Raw genomic sequence first — 10,172 nt, 5'->3', positions numbered from 1 at the left:
GAATGGATAAAGAAATTGTGGTTTATATACACAATGGAATACTACGTGGCAATGAGAAAGAACGAAATATGGCCCTTTGTAGCAACGTGGATGGAACTGGAGAGTGTGATGCTAAGTGAAATAAGCCATACAGAGAAAGACAGATACCATATGTTTTCACTCTTATGTGGATCCTGAGAAACTTAACAGAAGACCATGGGGGAGGGGAAGGAAAAAAAAAAAAAAGAGGTTAGAGTGGGAGAGAGCCAAAGCATAAGAGACTGTTAAAAACTGAGAACAAACTGAGGGTTGATGGGGGGTGAGAGGGAGGGGAGGGTGGGTGATGGGTATTGAGGAGGGCACCTTTTGGGATGAGCACTGGGTGTTGTATGGAAACCAATTTGACAATAAATTTCATATATTGAAAAAAAAAAAAAACACAATGTTCAGGAAAGTGTGCCTTAGGCTGCCTAGGGAAGTCACACACAGCTCCAGCGTGGAGGCAGCATCGCTGAGCTAATGTTAAAGGGGGACATGGAGTTTGCTAGGCTCTAGGTAGAGAAGCCGTTGTGTGCGTGGACATGGCAGTGAAGGCACGTGGGGCAAATCTGTCAGCAGGTTTGTTCACTTAGAAGGGAAAGTAATGGGAGTTGAAACTTGAGTGATGGGAAATGAGGTCAGAGAGACAGATAAGGGGCACCTGGGAGGCCGGTTAAGCGTCCAACTCTTGGTTTAGGCTTAGGTCATGTTCTCAGAGCTTTGTGGGTTCCAGCCCCGTGCTCTGTGCTGGTGGTGTGGAGTCCGCTTGAGATTTTCTCTCTGACACTCCCTTACTGACACTGTCTCTCTCTCAAAATAAATGAAGAAACTTTAAAAGAAAAAAAATGGGGCACCTGGGTGTCTCAGTTAAGCGTCTGACTTCAGCTCAGGTCATGATGTCATGGCTTATGGGTTCGAGCCCCACATTGGTCTCTGTGCTGACAGCTCAGAGCCTGGAGCCTGCTTTGGATTCTGTGTCTCCTTCTCTCTATGCCCCTCCCCCGCTCACACTCTCTTTCCCTCAAAAATAAACATTTAAAAAATTAATTTTTAAAAAGTGAGACAGATAAGGGCCAAATGTAAATATCTTGAGTGCCACGTGAAGAAGTTTGGTCTGCATCCTGAACAGGATTTTTTAATTTTTTTTTTTAACATTTATTTCTGAGAGAGAGAGAGACAGAGACAGAGAGAGGCAGACAGAGCATGAGTGGTGAAGGGGCAGAGAGAGAGGGAGACACAGAAACCAAAGCCGGCTCCAGGTTCTGAGCTGTCAGCACAGAGCCTGATGCGGGGCTTGAACTCAGGAACCGTGAGATCATGACCTGAGCCGAAGTCGGATGCTGAACCGGCTGAGCCACCCAGGTGCCCCAAGGAGAGGATTTTTAAGCAGGGGAGCAAAACCTGATCACAATTGTTCTTTCCGTAGAGAAGTCATTCTGGAGGCTGGGTGAGACACAGGGGGCCAATCAGGGCAGGGAGAGGAGAGAGAAAACAGAGTAGTCCCGGCAACAGAGGCCGAGAGCCTGTGCTAGGGCTGGGGTGATGGAAAGAGAGAGGAAGAGCTGAATTTGCAAGCATTTTGAGAATCTGAATCGTCAGAATGCCTGAACTGATTGCCATAAGGGATGAGGTGGAGGAAGGGATCCAGAAAGTTTCTGGCTAGGATATTGGCTTTGGCCCTGGGTGGTGGATGGTAGAGCTGCTAATATAGGAAATGGAGGAAGAAGAAGAGTAGGTGGGAAGAAGGGTATGGAATTGAGAATCTTGATTGTAGACATGTTTCCTTTGAAGTAGCTGTGGTGTTTCTCGAGCCTTCAGTTACATCTATGGATGGAGAACCCTGGGACCTCTGGGACAGGCAGAGCAAAGGAGCCCAAAGACAGCCAGCCAGAGGAGGAGAACCAGGAGACAGGAGTGTCACACAGCTGAAAGGAGAAACAGGCGTCTAAAAGGAGGGACGCTGGCGATGTTAAACCTGCTGACAAACGTACACTCAGTAGGTGCAAGGCTCTGTCACTTTCGAATCAGGCAAGGAAGAATCCTCAAGAGCCCACAGTCCAGTTGGAAGACAGATGTGTAATTAATAAGGCCGTGTTATAGGGGTGAATAATAAAAGTCTGCAACACTTAACACACGCCAGGCACTGTTCTATGTATTCCCATATATGAGCTCAGTAAACCCTCACGCCACACCTGTGAGGTAGGTACTATTCCTACCCTCCTTTTACAAATAAGAAAACAGATGCAGAGAGGTTTAAGGCACTCACCTAAGTGCCAGAATCAGGATTCGAACTCACAGTCTGTCAGAACTCAGCGACAACATGGGGGAGCAGCACTGGGTGGTGGTGAAGCTTGTCTGCCTAGTTTCTAATGCCAGTTGAAAGTCTAGTGCAGGGGCTCCTGACCTTTGTGGTGCTGTGGACCCCATGGCTGATTTGGGGCCTCCTCTCTCAGAATAAAAGGTGTTTTGTTTTTTTTTTTTTTTTGAGACAGAGAGAGAGAGAATGAGAATGAAAATGAGCAGGGGAGGGGCAGAAAGAGGGAGAAAGGGAATCTTTTTTTTTAACGTTTATTCATTTTTTTTCAGAGACAGAGTGTGAGTGGGGCAGGGGCAGAGAGAGAGGGAAACACCAAATCCGAAGCAGGCTCCAGGCTCTGAGCTGTCAGCACAGAGCCCAACACGGCGCTTGAACTCACAAACCACGAGATCGTGACCTGAGCTGAAGTCCGATGCTTAACCGACTGAGCCACCCAGATGCCCCAAAATCTTAAGCAAGCTCCACACACCTAGCATGAAGCCTGATACAGGGCTCGATTCCATGACCCTGGGATCACTACTTGAGCCGAAATCAAGTCAGATGCTTAACCGACTGAGCCATCCAGGTGCCCCTCAGAATAAATCTTTTTAAGTATACAAAATAAAAAAGGATAACAAAAGCAAACAGTAACACTGAAATAATTGTCGAAGTACTTTTAAAAATTAAGGTTTTTACATTTGCAGGTAATGAGGAGGTGCCAATGATTTTTTGAAATCCCTACAGCAGCTGTAATAGGAGGAGAAACTGATTTACATTAACAACAACATCTGTGAGTGCTAAAGCTGTAGTTTGTTGCCTACGTTTCAGCACTGAAAGTAATGCTAGATGTCAGTTGGAGTTAATGCAACTGAAGACGTAATTTTTTTTTATCATCCAAGATCATGTGCTAGTGGACTTACAGGGATTAAATGAGAGATCAAGGTCATGCAAGTAAAACACTTACCCAGTGCCTAGTTCGTGGACAATGCACCATAAATGCCAGCTTCTAAGACGCATAATAAGATATGTAAAATGTGCAGTGTGCGGGTATCTATATAGGTCCTCATTCATTCAGCCCTGAAATACTAAGAACTAAAGAACACTTCCTGTCCTTAGGCAGACAGGCATGTCTCACACGTGCACTGCAGAAGGACAACCACAGAACAGTTCCAGTGGGCTGCCTGGAGAAGCTAGCGGCTGAGGTTGAGTTTGGAAATATGAATGCTTTCCAGGCCACCAAGCTGGAGAAGGGCGTTCCTGGCAGAAGTCATGGCATCTTCAGGACGCAGAGGCAGGAAAGTTAAACGGTAAACTTGTTGAGGGGGGAGGCCCCTAAGAATCTTGGTAATACCCAAGTTCAGAACACAAGGAAGGGAGGAACATACAGAGAAGAGGCCTGCAAAATGCACTGGGCTCTGGGGACAAGGAGAAGCCACCGAAAGTTTCCAAATAGGGAGGTGCTGTGATCCTATTTGGGCTTTGAAAATAGCTTTGGAAGCTACAGGGACAGGTTGTTGGTAGGGGGAGCTGGGGAGACCACACAGAGCCAGCTGTCATGGCTAAGGTGCGACATGAGGAAGGGCCAGCCCAAGGCAGGGAGAGAATGGATTTCAGGAACAATTAGGTGGGTAAAAAAAGCAGAGAACAGTGATCACTCTTCACATCGGTCAGCATGGTCCTACCCGCAAGCACACCTGATTGTGCCAGACTATTCGCTCAATGGTCTTGGGACAAACAAGAAGCCATCTGGAAATCAAATTGGATCCTTATCTCACACTGTATCCCAGGATAAATTCCAAGTGGATGAAAGATTTAAAGGTTAAAAAAAATGGAACTATTAACACAGGCAAAGAAAATATGGGATATATATATAATATATATATATACATATATATATTATATATACATATTTTTAAGTTATTTTATTTATTTTGAGAGAGAGAGAGCATAAGTGGAGAAGGGGCAGAGAGAGGGGAGAGAGAGAATCTCAAGCAGGCTCCATGTGCGGCACAAAGCCCAACATGGGGCTCGATCTCAGGAACACGAGATCATGACCTGAGTCAAAATCAAGAGTTGGACGTTCAGCCCACTGAACCACTCAGGCACCCTGGATTTGTCTTTTTTTTAATGTTTATTTATTTTTGAGAGGGAGAGAGAGACAGAGAGGGAGAGCGAGCATGAGTGGGGGAGGGGCAGAGAGGGAGAGAGAGAATCCCAAACAGACTCCAAACCACCAGCACAAAGTGTGATGTGAGGCTTGAACCCATGAATCCCAACATCATGACCCAAGCTGAAGTCAGACACTTAACCGAGTGAGCCACCCAGGTGCCCCCGGGATATATTTTTTATAACCGCGGGGTGTGGAAGGACTTCCTAACCATAACTCAAAATTCAGAAGCTATATGATAAAAATAAATTAAATTGCATAGAGATGTAAACATCCTACCTAAATAAATCAGAAGATAAAAAAAAAAATGACAAAACTGGGAAAAAGATCTACAGTGCAGATCACAAAGGGTTACCTCCTAATATTTATATAGAAATACACAGAAAAATATTTACATTATAGAGAAAGATATTTATATTATCTAGAAAAACTTATACGGAAAAATAATTATATAGAAGTGTGTAAACATATATTTATATTATGTAGAAATATAAACAAATATGTAAAATATATAAATTACATATAAGGAGCTCCTAAGATTCAATTTTGTTAAAAAGGCCAATAACATAAGGGAAAAATGAACACATGAGAGGAACACATAGGTCAGGGAAGAAGAAATTGAATGCCAATTTAAACATGTAAGGGGTGCCTGGGTCAGTTAAGCATCTGACTTTGGCTCAGGTCATGTTCTCACAGCTTATGGGTTCGAGCCCATGTTGGGCTCTGTGCTGGTGGCTCAGAGCCTGAAGCCTGCTTCGGATTCGGTGTCTCCCTCTCTCTCTGCCCCTCCCCTGCTCATGCTCTGTCTCTCTCTCAAAAAATAAATAATAAACGTTAAAAAAATTTTAAGTGTATTAAAATAAGTAACCAGCGCACTGAATCCAGGATTTCATGGAGCAGAAAGATATTTTAGGAAAAAGAAAAATTAGTAGATTTAAGGACATATATCATAGACATAATAATACAGATGACACTGTGGATTAGGCAAGAATTGTCACACCCAAAGAACTGAGGTTTAGGAAATCTTGTTGGACTAATCTTTGAAGATGCTGGGACACCGGGGTGGCTCAGTCGTTTAAATGTCCGACTCGATTTCAGCTCAGGTCATGATCTCATGGTTTGTGAGATCGAGTCCCGCATCTGGCTTGCTGCTGATTCTCTCTCCCTCTCTCTCTGCCCCTCCCCCAGCCTCTCTCAAAAATAAACAAACACTAAAAAAAAATTATAAGGGGAAGACTTCGGCATCCTTCTTGGCCAAAAAGCCAGTAGTGAAAAAAGCGTTGAAATCCAGGAGACAAGTGACTGACTACTTGATGGAATGAAGTTCTGGATGAGGGGAAGGGATGCGAGATTACCACAAAACCACTTCCTCCAAGATGACAGGGAATGATGTCAGGACAGGGGTGGGTGAAGCAGCTTTTAGAGCAGAGGGAAATAACCGAGGGAATTTGCACCTGGAAATCTCTGTTTTCCCAGTCATTTGTTGGGGATACATCTATCAACAGTGGGAAGGACAGGAAGCTTGAGGAGAGGAGGCTGAAAAGAGTAGAGATTTGGGTCACAGAAAGGGATGCAGGGGCTAATGATCTCAGACAGAGGAGTTTCAGGGGGTGGGGGGCAAAGTCAGTCAGCTGAAGAGAAGAAGACACAGAAGTCACTGAGGTGGAGACACCCAAACTTTTAGAAGCTGGGTGGGGCGAGTGGTCTTCCCTGGAAGCCTCTCCCAATGCTGGCCAGAGTTGTAATGGAAATACTGAGCACCAGGGGCCAAAGGCATCTAGGAACATGGGGGAAGCAGATGAGGGGTTAGGTGGTGGTAGTGGTGAAAAGAAAAGGTGGAAAGAATGGTAAAGGGGAAAGCACTTCCACCTGAGAGATGAAATATTAGTCTGGGGGGAGACAGTGGGGGGCTCGACAGCACAGGGGGCAGAAAAGGAAGAGCAGCCTCCATTGGGGGGAGCTCCAGGCAAGACATGGGAGGACTTGGTGTTCTGTGAAGAGCTGGTTGGGCTGGGGGTTATAAAAAATATACAGCTGACCCTTGACCAGCACGGGTTTGAACCTTTGCAAGTTCACTCCTGTGCAGATTTTTTCTGATAAATACAGAGCAGTACAGTAAATGTATTTTGTCTCCCTTAGGATTTTCTTAATAACATTTTCTTTTCTCCAGGTGATTTTATTGCAGGAATACAGTACATAATACATATAACATGCAAAATCTGTGTTATTCCACTGTTTACATTATCAATAAGGCTTCTGGTCAACGAAAGGTTATTAGTAGTTATGTTTTGAGGGAGTAAAGTTATACACGGCTATTACACTGTGGGGGGGGGGGCGCATCCCTAACCTGCGCACTGTTCAAGAGTCAAGTGTAGTTCCAGAGAGCCAAAGGCAAAGAGCTGGGAGGAAAGGAAACAAATAAAAAGGAAGGCTGGAGGAAGAAAAGAACAGTGTGGACAAGGGTGCCTGGGTAGCTCAGTTGGTTAAGTGTCTGACTTCGACTCAGATTGTTCATGGGTTTGAGCCCCACGTCGGGCCCTGTGCTGACAGCTCGGAGCCTGGTGCCTGCTTCAGATTCTGCATCTCCCTCTCTCTCTGCCCTTCCCCCACTGGCACCCTGTCTGTCTGTCTCTCTCTCTCTCAAAAATAAACATTAAAAACATTTTTAATAAAAAAAAAAAAGAACAGTGTGGACACAGGATGTCACAGTCACTACAGCCATGCTGAAGGACTGTAGTAATGAAGGAGGGAGGGGATCCCACTAGGTACTACTGAACTCCGCCCCCACCCAGGCCACAGAAAGCAGCACAATTTTGCCTTTCAGGAAAACAGGGCTCCTGGCCATGGGAGAGCTGTCTTGCCTTGGGTATAAAGTTCAAAGTCAGTTACTTTTGGAAAATTATAGGACTTCTAGGAAAGAGAACCCCTAAACCCTCAGCTTTTTTGATTTACAGAGAATCATCTTCCCACTGCTCACTCCAGATCGATTTGTCCTCTGCAAGGCCCAGGTCTGAGACTCGGGACCAAAGGAAAACCAGACTTTTCTCTAAGTGCATATAATTTCCCCCAAATGAACAGCAGATGACAGCAAAGAGCCAGAAAGGAAGCCAAGGCTTCCTAAGAGCCCAGAAGTGGTGACAAATAAATCCTGTTCTGTTCCTATGGCGCCCTCTGTCGCACTTATCCCTGCTGGTTTATACTCCCAAGGCTCTCTTCCCGCACAGACTCCCTATAGCAGGGAATCTCTGATTCCCTAGTACAAATGCTGGGTTCGTAGTAAGTGTTCAACAAATACATGTTGGGGGTGGCTGGAGGGGAGACTCCCAACCTGCTGTGTGGTTAGGGGACAGGTGCCTGCCTTTTAGGACAATGAGGTACGCGGAGAAAAGGACTGGTTTGAGAGGGAATCGAGGCCAGGCTTTGAATCCTGGCTCTGCTACTGATGGCTGTGAGCAAGGTACCTAACATTTCTGAGCCTTGGCTTTCTCCTTTGTAGAAGGGGCATTTTCACCAGGGTTAGTTGGATGAGAAAACACACAAAGCGTGCCTAGCAAAGTATCTCACACACAGGAAACACTCAATAAAAAGCTGATATTTACTGTGGCTATTATTACCGTTACTGTTTTTACAGCCTCTACTCTGGGCCAGGCACCAGAGGAAAGAGGAAAGAATCACTAACAGTGAGAAATAAATTGGAATTAAGCCTTGGCATCCCTGCTTCCTCGGCTCAGTTACCCCAAACAGTGTGGCGACAGATTCAACAGAAGGCTGCAGTGGAACCTAGCACTTCTAGAAGCTGCAGCTTCCCAGACTGTGAGGGGTTTTTTGTGGGGAGGGGGTAATGGGGATGGCTACTTGGTATTTTCCATCTCAGAATAGTCTGGCTCAGCTACCTAACAGATTTTTACGGGCACCTCGGAGCCAAGTAGGTTTAACTAATGGCCATGCACGTTGAGCCAAAACCTGCATCTCATCCCTCAGAAAGGAGAGGGGGGTTGCTTCTGGAATGCAGAGATAGCTGCCTGCCTGGTTCTATTCAGAATGAGTGTATCCCCCAGACTTGAATATTATTAGCAAGCTGCTTCCTGTGCCACAGGAGACATACCTGAAAAATGGACACGTCTCCTGGATATGGAGACTTGCCCTACAGCTTAGAGGGGGAAACAGTACATTTAGAGCAAATTCAAAGAAGGTGCTCTCTGAGTCTGTGAGACCCCCAAGGGGCTGCACGGGGTAAAAACAGCCTCAAAGAACATTGAGACCAGTCCTAAGAAAAAATGCTATCTGACAGAAACCAGGGCACAGGGGGGCAGATCTCTTGACTGACAGAAGACTCCACCGAGAGCAACGGTACCCGTCCTCCAATGTGTCCCCAGGTTGCCAAAAGTTCTTCAGATTTGCCAGGATTCCTGAGTTAGAGGAAGCACCACTTCCAAACCATCTTCCAGTGGCTTTAAGGGCCCACATGGCCTCGTGTCATTTTCAACGTGATAGAAATGAAAGCCTTGGTGGCCTGAGGTGAGATAGTGGCGTTGGTCCCCCAGAGAAGTCCCAGCAACCAAGACAGAGAGGCTAGTCCCCTCTCATCTACCACATAATAGAAGGGGGGGGGATAACTTAAGGGTCACTGTGAGGTCACAAAGAGATCAGCTTTCCTTTCAAGGCCATCTCTACCAAGTTGGAGGTCTCTCCCTCATGACAAGATCAAGGTTGTCAATGGTTTGTTTTACACAGTGGTCACTGTTCTTTTACCTGCTTCTTCCCTCAGCCCTAGAACCTCACAGTCCCTGCACTTCTTGCCCCTCTCAATATCTTCTTTGGTTCTGAGAGGATGGATACAATAAGCAAGAGCACAAGGTCCTGCTCCTGACAGGGCTGAGTGCTTCCTTCTCTCCTCCTACCCTATACTGCACACTGACGCAACGGGGGAGGCACAGCACAAGTGAGTGACAGAATCGGGGCTGCGGGGGTTTCCATGCAAACCCAATGTCACCACAGACAACGAGCCCAAGGCCTAGGCCCCAGGACACACAGCAGCAGCGTGCTTACCCACAAGGCACAAACAAGGGTTCTGAAAAGCCCCCAGATTCTTTGCAGGCCTTATCCACACCCATCTGCTCACCCCCTGGTGTGTGGCATAAAGGATACTGCAGAAACCCAGCCTGGCAGTAGCTCAAGATCCTGGTGGGCATCCAATACATGAGGATTCCCCAGAACAGAAGGGAGCAGCTAGGTGGGGGTGTGGCTAAGTGTGGGAGCGGCTAGGTGTGGGAGTGGCTAGGCGTGGGAGTGGCTAGGTGTGGGAGTGGCTAGGTGTGAGGTGGCTAGGTGTGGGAGTGGCTAGGCGTGGGAGTGGCTAGGTGTGGGGTGGCTAGGTGTGGGAGTGGCTAGGCGTGGGAGTGGCTAGGTGTGAGGTGGCTAGGTGTGGGAGTGGCTAGGCGTGGGAGTGGCTAGGTGTGGGAGTGGCTAGGTGTGGGGTGGCTAGGTGTGGGAATGGCTAGGCGTGGGAGTGGCTAGGCGTGGGGTGGCTAGGTGTGGGAGTGGCTAGGTGTGGGAGTGGCTAGGCGTGGGAGTGGCTAGGCGTGGGAGTGGCTAGGCCTGAGGTGGCTAGGCGTGGGAGTGGCTAGGTGTGGGGTGGATAGGCGTGGGAGTGGCACCGGCGGTGTGCTGGGGGGGGGGGGGGGGGGGGGG

General features: G+C 47.1%; 1 protein-coding gene across 5 annotated transcripts in view; it reads right to left on the bottom strand.

Annotated features, from left to right (window-relative positions):
• Window positions 1–10,172, bottom strand: part of TMEM164 (transmembrane protein 164) — a 181,368-nt gene that overhangs the window by 40,146 nt on the left and 131,050 nt on the right. The window lies entirely within an intron of this gene.

This window comes from Panthera uncia, chromosome X (genome assembly GCF_023721935.1).
Source record: "Panthera uncia isolate 11264 chromosome X, Puncia_PCG_1.0, whole genome shotgun sequence".
Classification (NCBI taxonomy): Eukaryota; Metazoa; Chordata; class Mammalia; order Carnivora; family Felidae; genus Panthera; species Panthera uncia.
Note: the sequence above shows the minus strand (reverse complement) of the source record. Positions and strands in the feature narration are given on the sequence as shown.